We start from the raw sequence: 12071 nt of genomic DNA on the forward strand, positions 1-12071 counted from the left end.
CAAGTGGTAGGTATCGCAACATAGGCATGGCAAAAGAGCGAGCATTTAGCAAGCAAAGATAGAAGTGATTTCGAGGGTATGGTCATCTTGCCTGAAATCCCGTAAGGAAGAAGAACGAGTCCATGAAGAAGACAAACGGACGTAGTCCAACAGATCCTCACAAACACGACGTTATCGAAACCAACCCGAAGAAGCAACACCGGAAAGGAGCAAACAACATAGTAAACAACCAACACATGAACATGGCATGATGCACAATCAAGTATGATGCATGTCCGGTATAATGAAGCATGGCATGGCAAAGTGCACAAACAACACTACAAGTTAAGTGGAGCTCAATATGCAACGGGTTGCATATTGACGGAACACCACATCAAGTTATTTAGTCTGATCTTGTTTATGTACCCAACAATATTAAATGTTGTTAAACATGGCAAGAGGTGGAGCATATGAAAACTACCTATCTAGGCAAATTTAAATGAGGCCGGAACAACAAACAATAAGTCTGGAAACTCCTCATGAGCATATTATTGATTTGGTACTGTTCTGCCCTAAACAGAATTTTAGAGTTATTAAACATGCAAAACAAGTGAACCAAGTTAAACTAGGCATTTTTCTACCCCATTTACATATAAGGTTTATTAAATTTGGAGCTACGGTTATTTAGTTATGAATTAAAGCATTTTAACATGGCATAGGAGCAAATTTAAACAAACAGAAATTTAATCATTTTAACATGGGTGAAAATGACATATTATGAAACTAGATTAAAAACTAAGCATATTTCATATATAAATTGTTTTAATCCGATGCACGGTTATTAAGATATTAAATGCATGAAGTTTAGGGGCCGTTCTGCAAAACTGGCACTCTCTGGGAAATAGCTAAATTCACTGGACAAGAAAAAAAACATGATGGACTGGAACTGAATTGGCCCAGCAGCAGGAAAAGAAAGGTGGGGCGCTGGGGGTAGCCTGACCCATGGGCCTTGGCCCGACTCGGTGAAGAGGCTGGGCCGCAGCGACTTGCTGGGCCGTGGGCGGGGCGCGATGAGGCACGAAGCGAGGCCGGCCCGTGTGAGCGATGCGGTCAACGCGTCGACTGGAGCGGTGCTTGTCTTTCGATCCAGAGGAAGCAGGGCGCGGCACTGGTCTGCGCGTGGAGACGAATCAAGGCGAGCTGAGCCTTGGCGCGGATCTAGACCAAGGGGAGCTGAAGCAGGTCACGAAATAGAGGATCGAGCGGGCCGTGCTTCGCCTTGGAGCAGGACGACGGCGGCGACCTAGCGCGGCTCCGGCGAGGTCCAGGGCGCGGGACGGCTGGGGAGGCAGATCCGCAGCGGTGGAGACCGGATCCGGGCATGGGGTTCCCATTCCCGGTGTTGGACGGCACCGGCGACAACGTCCGCAAGCGGCGGCGGCGGTTCCTGCAGGGCGGCGGTAGTGGTGAGGAGCAGAGAGAGAGAGAGAAACGAAGGGAGAAGAAAGGAGAGGGGGCTGGGGCACTGGCCTGGATTGGGGCGATGCTTGCGAGGGTCAACAACGAGGACAACGGGGCGGATCAGTGGCTTGCGGGGGCTCCTCTCCTCTTGATGGAGCTCGGGAATGAGGGCACGGGGAGGCAGCAGCCTCAGGTAGTGATGAGGTCTGGCGGGAGTCACGGCTCCACGTCCGACGCTGGGACGAGACGAAGGAGGTCGGTGGCGGCCGGATTGATCGGATGGATCGGACAGGAGCGGGCTGCACTGCTGATTGGGTGGCGCTGAAAACAAGGGGAAGATGGCGGCGGTGCTAGGGGATTGGGTCGAGGAGGAGCAGAAGAGCGATGGTTGGTTCGCTGGTGATCCCGAGGGGAACCAGAGAGAGTGGCGGCGCAGGGAGGATCCCTAGAAAATAGGGTTTGTCCAAAATGGACTAGGGATAGACTATATATATATATATATATATATATATATATATATATATATATATATATATATATATATATATATATATGGAAAAGAAGGGAGTTGGATCATCCGATCAAAATCCAACGGTCGAGAATAGATAGGCTAGGAAAGTCTAAATAAGAAATGGAGACATTTTATAGATGTTTGGGGATGATCCGGATGCAACGGTGACGACTGCCCGGGTCGGGTCCGGGACAATTTCGGACGCGCACGTGAGGGGTTTGATGCACTGTGCCGAGAGGGTTTCGGACCGTGCGGTCACATCGGACAACTCCGGAAGCGAAGAGGGGAAGGTGGATGGACTAGGTGGGCTGTGGCGAGACTGCGAGGGGGAGAAGAGACAGAGAGGGCCCAACATCTATTTCCGGAGACCGAAAACGTCCGACGATGGACCAGCTATAGTGCCGCTATAGTTTAACGTTTGGGGTATCAAACGAACTCCGAATGCGATGAAACTTGGCAGGCAGCCTACCTACAACATAACAACACAGCATGCCAACTTTCATCCCATTCCGAGAACATTTTCTGGCCACTTATAAATAATATTTTGGACATGCCGCGGGCGCGTGCAAGTGTGTCTGGACTCAGAACGGACAACGGACGAAACGAGCAGACCAGGACGGATGCAAGTTTTGAAAACATGATGATGCAATGCACATGATGACATGATAAGATGCAACACGCAAGCAAAGACAAAGCAACAACAGCGAATAACTGGACGACACCTGGCACATCGATCTCGGGGCGTTACATAGAATCTCCATGAAGAACTCCGGTAAACAAAAGGATAAAAAGAAAGAGAAATTGAAAACACAAGGTGAATCGTTGCAATGATTTAGATGGATCTCCGTGATAATTAGAGCTTGGAACACCGGTAAAGAAAAGATAAAGCATCTCGAACTGAGAATATGATATGATGAACCACTCCGGAAAAAGGAATTAATCACTTGGATGGAACAAGAATAAGAATTATGTTATGCGTATCCTTCACCAATTAAATTGATGACAATCAATGGATTTGGCATACTACTTATTCTCGTTGAAAGGATTAAGATAGATATAGTGCAAACTTGAGATGGTCTTCAAGGAACCACCGGAAGGATTGGAAAGAACGAAAGAGTTGATATGATAAACGAATGATGAGAAGTCTTGAACGAACCACCGTAAGAATTGAAAAAAGAATGAATAAAACATAAAGAAACACCGGGAAGAATTTGCAAATACCCGAAGATGCTTGAGAGGATTTAGATGCATGAGAACAAAGAGATCACGAGCCGATTAAAGATCACTTGAACGAAGCACCGGTAAGATTTGGAGAACCATAGCTGAAAGCTGAGAATGAATAAATTCTGAGATGATGGCTCCAGAGAAACAAACTGAAAAGAATCTTGAATTGCTCCGGATGGGTGAAAAGAATTCTCACGATCAAAACAATTATGAGAGGATGGCATCACTCTAGAACCATGAATCTTTGAGAGAATAGATAAGATATGGAGGGAAAACTCTTCTTCGGTCTTCAAAATCCGAGAATGAGGAGGAGAAACACCACCAAGAATTGTTGAGATACTCCGGGAGAATGAAAAGCGAAGAGGTAGAGCCAAAAATGAAAAGAATTTCAAAACGATCTTGGAGAAGGCATTTGACTGATGATAACTCATTCTTACGTCAGACTTCGAAAAGAATTTTTGAGGATAGCTCCGAGAGAATTAGAAGAGTCAGGTAAGATCCTGGGAAAAGACCTGTGGGTTAGGGCCCACTCAAAAGATACACCATTGAAATGATTAAAGGAGAGATTGCACCGGTTGAATTAAAAGGCTTGAATGAGATAACATCCTCAAAATAGCTTGAACGGATTAAGAGTGGAAACACAAATCTTCTGAGATATCTTTAGCACTCCGGAACAAAAGAATAGCAAGCGGGGAAAATTAAGAGGTGCACCGACATAAATAGGCATTGGGCAAAAAGAAAAGGAGTATGCTCAATACCAAAGCTTGAATTAAATCTACCGGAGAAGAAAAAGAATGATGAAAGATGAGCTAGTAGAACATCTTCATGGAAAACACCGGGTAAGAACATTGACGGAAAAAGGAATGGAGAGACTTCACAATAATAAAAGGATACTTGATTAAGAAATCTGAGTCGTCGAAGAAAAAGGGTGGGTAGGCGGGAAAACAAAGGCAACTTGGGGACGGATGAAACAAACACCGTTGAGAAGAAATGATAATTGATCTTGATGATGTTGAAATGATCGGATCCACCTGAAGAGAAAACACGCCGGTGAAAAGGATTGACAAAACAATCTTGATGATCAAGAAGGATTAGTGTTCACATAGGAATATGAGAACACCACTTAGGAAAGGTATGGAATCAACATTTGACTTCGAAGCAACTCGAATACCGCAACTCAAAACAAAACAAAGGATTGGCTTGCGGAATAAGCCGAAATAAACATATGATAGAGATTTCGTCCAAAGTTTTCGTGGTGGGGCCTACACGGACTCGATCGTACAGCACCATCAGGTACAAGGCAGTGCACATGACATATGAAGTGTCCCCGAGTCGGCATAGCCAAGGACTCTTTAAGACACAACGAGACCACTGTAAAATCGACCGTGAATAGGCGGACCACTAGACGTCGAACCCCAATTTCATATCATACATCTATCGGAAGATATCCTAAGAGCTACTTGAATTCCCACATTAAACTCCCGAAATTTTCTAGTTATGCAATCAGGTGTTGGGGATACAGGGGAAGCATAATATCTCACCCAAACTAACAAATCCTACATCCAGCTGTATCCATCCTTCAACACATAACCAAGAAACCTTCGGAAATCATCTACCTCAACCTTCGAAAAGCATCCGTTATACAAGCTATGGCAATACTCCCGAACTCCCGCCCCAGTACTGGGTGGCGTCGGGGTTATCTCACCAGCAACTGCATAAAAGAGATTTTCGATGTCGGCGAACTAAACTCAGGTATTCCAGAACTGCAACGATAAAATTGTGACGAAAACACCTCGGAGCTCAACTCCCCGGGACACTGCCACAACCCCTAAATGACAGGAGTCACCAAGAACAATGTTCTTGTCACAAATTGATCGGAATGATTCCAAGATACCCGCGTGATCCTAAAAAAAATTTAGTGAAATTTGAGAAGAGAAGAGTCAAAACTCTACGTCAGGATGCCTTACCAGAGCGATGAAGGGACTGAGGAGTAAAAAGAATTCCTAACTCTCCGATATATATAATCATAAATGACCCAAAACATTTTTTCTAGACTCAACAACGGCTGCTAATAACGATCAAGCAGTGGGGGCTCCTAAGGTCGGGGAAGACTCTGATTACCAACTTGTAACGCCCTCGATGCGGCTATATCTCCCACGTGTCGAAGCACGACTTAGAGGCATAACCGCATTGAAAGCAATGTCGCAAGTGAGGTAATCTTCACACAACCCATGTAATACATAAGGGAAAGAGATACATAGTTGGCTTACAATCGCCACTTCACGCAATTACATGAATAAAGCATTACAACATCCAAATACAATCAAGGTCTGACTACGGAACCAAAATAAAAGAAGAACCCCAAAAGCGACAAGGTCCCCGATCGACCCCAACTGGGCTCCACTACTAATCAACTAGAACGAAACAACACAAAGGACAAGATCTTCAAAGAGCTCCTCCTTGAGCTTGGTTGCGTCATCTGCACGGTTCAACGGCACCTGCAAGCTAGTTTTGGAAGTATCTGTGAGTCACGGGGACTCATCAATCTCGCACCCTCGCGATCAAGACTATTTAAGCTTATGGGTAAGGTAAAAGGTATGAGGTGGAGCTGCAGCAAGCGACTAGCACATATGGTGGCTAACATACGCAAATGAGAGCGAGAAGAGAAGGTAAAGCACGGTCGATAAAAGTATGATCAAGAAGTGATCCTATAACAACCTACGTCAAGCATAACTCCAACACCGTGTTCACTTCCCGGACTCCGCCGAGAAGAGACCATCACGGTTACACACGCGGTTGATGTATTTTAATTAAGGTCAACTTCAGGTTTTCTACAACCGGACGTTAACAAATTCCCATTTGCCCATAACCGCGGGCACGGCTTTCGAAAGTTCAAATCCCTTCAGGGGTGTCCCAACTTAGCGCATCACAAGCTCTCACGGTCAACGAAGGATATTCCTTCTAGCGGGAAGACCCGATCAGGCTCGGAATCCCGGTTACAAGACATTTCGACAATGGTAAAACAAGACCAGCAAAGCCGCCCGATACGCCGACAAATCCCGATAGGAGCTGCACATATCTCGTTCTCAGGGCGCACCAGATAGGTCAAGCTACGAGTAAAACCAACCCTCGAGTTGCCCCGAGGTGGCCCCGCAGGCTGCCCATTTCGGACCAACACTCAGAGGAGCACTGGCCCGGGGGGGGGTTAAAATAAGGATGACCCTCGGGCTCGCGAAAACCCAAGGGAAGGTTATAGGTTGTTAGTGCAAATGGTAAAACCAAGGTTGGGCCTTGCTGGAGGAGTTTTATTCAAGGCGAACTATCAAGGGGTTCCCATTATTACCCAACCGTGTAAGGAACACAAAATCCAGGAACATAACACCGATATGACGAAAACTAGGGCGGCAAGAGTGGAACAAAACACCAGGCATAAGGCCGAGCCTTCCACCCTTTACCAAGTATATAGATGCATTAATTAAATAAGAGATATTGTGATATCCCAACAAGTAAGCATGTCCCAACAAGGAACAACATCTCCATGTTCCAACAAGGAACAAACTTCAATCTTCACCTGCAACTAACAAAGCTATAAGAGGGGCTGAGCAAAGTCGTAACATAGCCAATCAACGGTTTGCTAGGACAAGGTGGGTTAGAGGCTTGGTTCAACAATATAGGAGGCATGATAAGCAAGTGGTAGGCATCGTAGCATAGGCATAGCAAAAGAGCGAGCAACTAGCAAGCAAAGATAGAAGTGATTTCGAGGGTATGATCATCTTGCCTGAAATCCCGCAAGGAAGAAGAACGAGTCCATGAAGAAGATAAACGGACGTAGCCAACGGATCCTCACAAACGCAACGTTACCGGAATACCGAGAAGAAGCAACACCGGAAAGAAGCAAACAACATAGTAAACACCCAACACATCAACATGGCATGATGCACAATCGAGTACGATGCATGTCCGGTTTAAAGAGGGAATGGCATGGCAAAATGCACACGCAATCCTACAAATTAAGTGGAGCTCAATATGCAACTCCATTCCATATTGACGAAACACCACGTGACTTATTTAGTTCGATCTCGTTTATGTACCCAACAAGATTAAATGTTGATTAACATGGCAAGAGGGGAAGCATGATGAAACTATCTAATCTAGGCAAGTTTAAATGAGGCCGGAACAACAAAACAACAAGCCCGGAAACTCCTCATATGCATATATTAGGGTTGGTACTGTTCTGCCCTAAACATGAATTTAGAGTTGTTAAACATGCAAAGTGAGGCCACCAAGTTAAACTAGGAATTTCTCCACCCCATTTACATATAAAGTTTGTTAGGTTGGAGCTACGGTTATTTAGCTCTGAGATAAAACATTTTAGCGTGGCATAGGAGCAAATCTACACAAACATCAATTTAAACATCTTAAACATGGGTGAAGGTGACATATTTTGAAACTAGACACAATTCTAAGCAAGTTTAATATATAAATTGTTTTAATCCGATGCACGGTTATTAAGTTATTATATGCATGAAGTTTAGGGGCCATACTGCAAAACTGAAACTCTCTGGAAAAATAGCTAAATCGCAGAGCCTAAAAAAACTACATGGGACGGAACTGCTGCCCAACTGCGGGGAAAAGAAAAAAACATCCTAAGGCGTTGGGGCTTCTCACCCATGGGCCTTGCCCAGTCGGAGGAAGATGCAGGCCGCGAAGGGAGGCACTGGGCCTTGGAGAGGCAAAGAGGCACATGCGCGTGGCGGACGCTAGCGGGATCTGGGCCTAGCACGGCCTCGGTCAACGCAGGTAGGAACGCGCGTTCGCTGTTCGTTCTCTGCTCGACAGAGACAAAGCAGCGGCGACGGCAGGGGCGCAGCGGATGCTCCATCCGGCGAGATGCCGGTGAGGAAGGCAAGGCGGCGCAGGGCAGACGCGGATCTGGTCGACGATGGGGTCGAGGAAGCTCCGGGCAGCAGCGGAGCCTCAGGCGATGGACGGGCGACGAGGAGGTCCTCCATGGAGACGGGAACCTCCGGGGGTCTCTGTAGGTGCTTGGACGATGAGGAGGTCAGGGCGCCGGCGGACGGCGATGCGGTGTCTGGACGGCGAGGTAGGAGACGGGAAGGAGAGGGCACACAACGGCTTCGGTCGCCGGCAGCCACGGCATCAGGGCGCGAGCCCCGTTCGTTTCCTGGCAGAGAAGAAGTCAAACGAGATGGAGAGGTTAGAGGAGGAAAGAGAGGAAAACAGGGGAGAAAAGGAGGCAGGTGGCGACTCATCTGCTCGTCTTGCAGGTTCGGGCAGCGGACGGGGCATCTCCAGTGGTGGCGCTCGCCAACGCGGTCGTCGAGCAGGGGAGGCCATGGCATGGTGCTTGCCTTCTGCAACTTCCTGGAGAGGACAGAGCGCAAGTGAGAGAGGAAACAGAGGAAAGGGAGATACAGGGAAGGAGAGGAGCTAGACGAGGCCGGTCCTGGTCATCGGCGCTGCGGCCGTGAGCTGGTGGAGACCCTCGGATACTACTGCGACTGAACGGGGAGGCAAGGGGGTCGGGCGCGGCTGCGCTGGTCTCCGGCGAGGCCGGTCGAAGTCGGCGACCTCAGGCAGGGGAGCTCGGCTCCTGGATCGAGAGGGTGGGCGCGGGAAGGATGGATCGGAGGGGATGCACTGGTTGGGCGAGGGGGTCGAGGAGGATCGGGCGAGGCGATCCCGAGATGGGAGGCGACCCGGTGGCGGCGGTGGAGGAACAAACCCCCTAGATTTTAGGGTTGCTGCCTAGGTCTATATAAAGCACTGGATTTTTGGTTAGGGGCTATCTGGAGCCTCCGATCAAAATCGGACGGTACAGAAAGAATAGGCTAGGGAGTCCAAATAATAAAACGGTGATATTTTGTAGATGTTTGGGGATGTTCCGGACACAGCGGTAGCGACAGCCCGAGTCGGGTCCGGGACAGCTTTCGAGCGCGCGCACGAGGAGGGCCGCGGGCATAACCGAGAGAGGGGTAGAGATGGGCCTAGGAGGACTGTGGAGCGCGGGTTGGCCTGAGAGAAGAGGAGAGAGATGCATCCTGGCATGGTTTCCGGAGACCGAAAATGTCCGACGTTAGACCGGCTATAGTGCCGCTATAGTTTAACGGTTGGGCTATCAAACGAACTCCGAATGCGATGAAACTTGACAGGCAGTCTATCTACACTATAATAAGACCACACGTCAACTCTCATCCCATTCCGAGAAAAATTTCCGGCCACTTATAAAATAATATTTCGGACATGCCGCGGGCGCGTGCAAGTGTTTCTGGGCTCAGAACAGACAACGGAGAGAACGAGGAGGCCGGGACGGATGCAAGTTTTGAAAACATGATGATGCAATGCACATGATGACATGATAAGATGCAACACGCAAGAAGAGGACAACACCACAACATCGAATAACTGGAGGACACCTGGCACATCGGTCTCGGGGCGTTACAATAGGGAACACAACAGCATATAAACGCCGCAGCAAAATAAGTCTAGAACTGAAACCACTTCAGAAGAGCTCAAGAAACAATATCCTGGGTACCCATAATGCTGGCAAGATGCTTAGCAAGCTTATTAAGTTTCTGTTGTTTGGCGCTTAAGTCCTCCAGCGCTTGTTGTTGCACCAGAAAGTATGCATCTAAATTCTGCAGGGACTTCCTCAATCCTTCGGCTTCCTGTCGCATAACATCTGATCGATGTCTTTCAACTTGAAGTTGAGACTCAAGAAGCCGAACTGATTCAGGCAATGAGTTCGAAGAGCTGGTGCTAGCAGTGGTAGCCAGTAACTCGAACACTACATCAAGACAGGACTTTGGGGTTGTCTCAGTGTCTTCAATATAGTTTTTATCAGCTTTATTGGAGACCAACAGGGATGTCTCACTATCTTGAACCTTATCTGCATAACTTCCTTTACCATTGCATAACAGGGTACTTTTCTCCAATATTTTATCCGCGTTCTAAAAGAGAAACAAACAAACACATCTCAGGTTTACAATGTAGTATATGAAACTCATTTTGGTAAACCAGTTCAGTAGTAAGGTGGACAGGATAACAGCATGAAACAAACATATATCTATGTAGTATGGTCACTGTATGGTCTATATCATTCTAGTTTATGTTGCCAAATCAAGATAGATACAGTTCGAATCATATCTATTTAAGACAAAGCAGCATAGACAGAATATAAGTGTGGGAAACTACACAGCAATAACAACACTTGTAATGTGCATGGCATGAGAACATAACTGTTTATTCAATTGAAACTGAAATCAACATAGAGCAAGTTACAACAGCAAACAGCCAAACACGTTGAAGAAACAGGTTTAAAACATACCTGTTGCGCCATTGGAGTTTCAATTGCATCCTTCAAATTTGAAATTAGTTGGTATCAGTAAATACAATGATGCAAGAGAAAAGTAGTATGAACCATAGCTACGGAACCTGACCTGAGAACAATTCTTCTTCTGCTTTAAGCATTGACTTCGGGTTCGGAGTGGTGGTCCTCGTGATTTGGGCACTGCAGTTGCCTTACTAACTGCTCGTGTTTGGGTGCTCTGTGGTGGAGACGGTGCTGTGTCAACGGGAACTAGGTGTCTATCTGCTGGGGTTGGGGTTAGAAGGGGTGTAGCTGGTTCTCTGTCCAACTGGGTAGGGGTATAATCTGCATGAGTGTGGGTTATGTGTGGTGGGGCTGGTTCTTGGGCAAGTACAACCGTGGTTCTATCTGCATCAATAGGTAGCACGATCTTTTCTGAAGACCGTGTTTTTACTCCCACAGATACTGCCATCACTCCCTCCAATTGAAATGGCTGATAAACAAGAAAAGTAATTGAATGTACAGACATTGTAAGATAGACATGTGCAATGTATAGTAGGGAAGAAAACAGGGCATGAAATAATTCACATTTATGTTGTCTAAGCAAACAGAATAGCAGGACATAATTTCACATATATGATGGCTAATTAAACAGGATAGCATGACACAATTTCACATGTATGATGGCTAACTAAACAGGATAGAATGACATACTTCAAAATATGATGACTATGAAAACAGGATGACATGATATAAATATACGATGTGTCTATTAAAGTGGTTGGCATGCCATAAATCACAAACATGCCGTTGATGGAAACATGATGGCATGATATAATTCACGGATAGAATGACATAATTTAAATATGATGAATATGTAAACAAGATGAGATGATATAACTATATTATGTCTTTAGAAAATGGGTTGGCATGCCATAATTCAGATACATGCTGTCTATGTGAACATCATGGCATGACATAATTCAAATATATGATTTATATACTAAGGAAGTGAGCAGAGGGCAATCGCATATATGATGTCTCAACTAAGGAGATGGCATTCAATATTGTGTATATGATGTAAAAACTAAGCATTGCAATACAACATATGCATTATATGAGTAATATAACCCTGCAAAAGTTTGAGCATACACCTCAGGGGGATAATAGGACTGGCCATCTGCCTCTGAATCCTCCTCTGAAGAGCTATATGTAACCAGCAAGATATCTGCTTCAACAGGTAGCATTGTCTGCTCTGAAGACCTTGTTTTCACTCCAGATTTCTCCATCACCAATTCAAATGGCTGATGCACAGGAAGAGCAGTTGAATATACAAACATTGTCGACAAAAGCAATGAGAAATAAAAAAAGGACGGTGTGATATAATTCACATATATGACGCTTGCCTAAACAACATGGCATTGCATAATTCACATACATAATGCCTTGCAACAAGATAACATTGCATAATTCACATATATAATGTCTTGCAACAAGATGACATTGCATAATTCACATATATGGTAATTAGACACTAAACAGGTGGCATTCACACAAAGCATGTCT

Source organism: Triticum aestivum, chromosome 1A (genome assembly GCF_018294505.1).
Source record: "Triticum aestivum cultivar Chinese Spring chromosome 1A, IWGSC CS RefSeq v2.1, whole genome shotgun sequence".
Taxonomy (NCBI): domain Eukaryota; kingdom Viridiplantae; phylum Streptophyta; class Magnoliopsida; order Poales; family Poaceae; genus Triticum; species Triticum aestivum.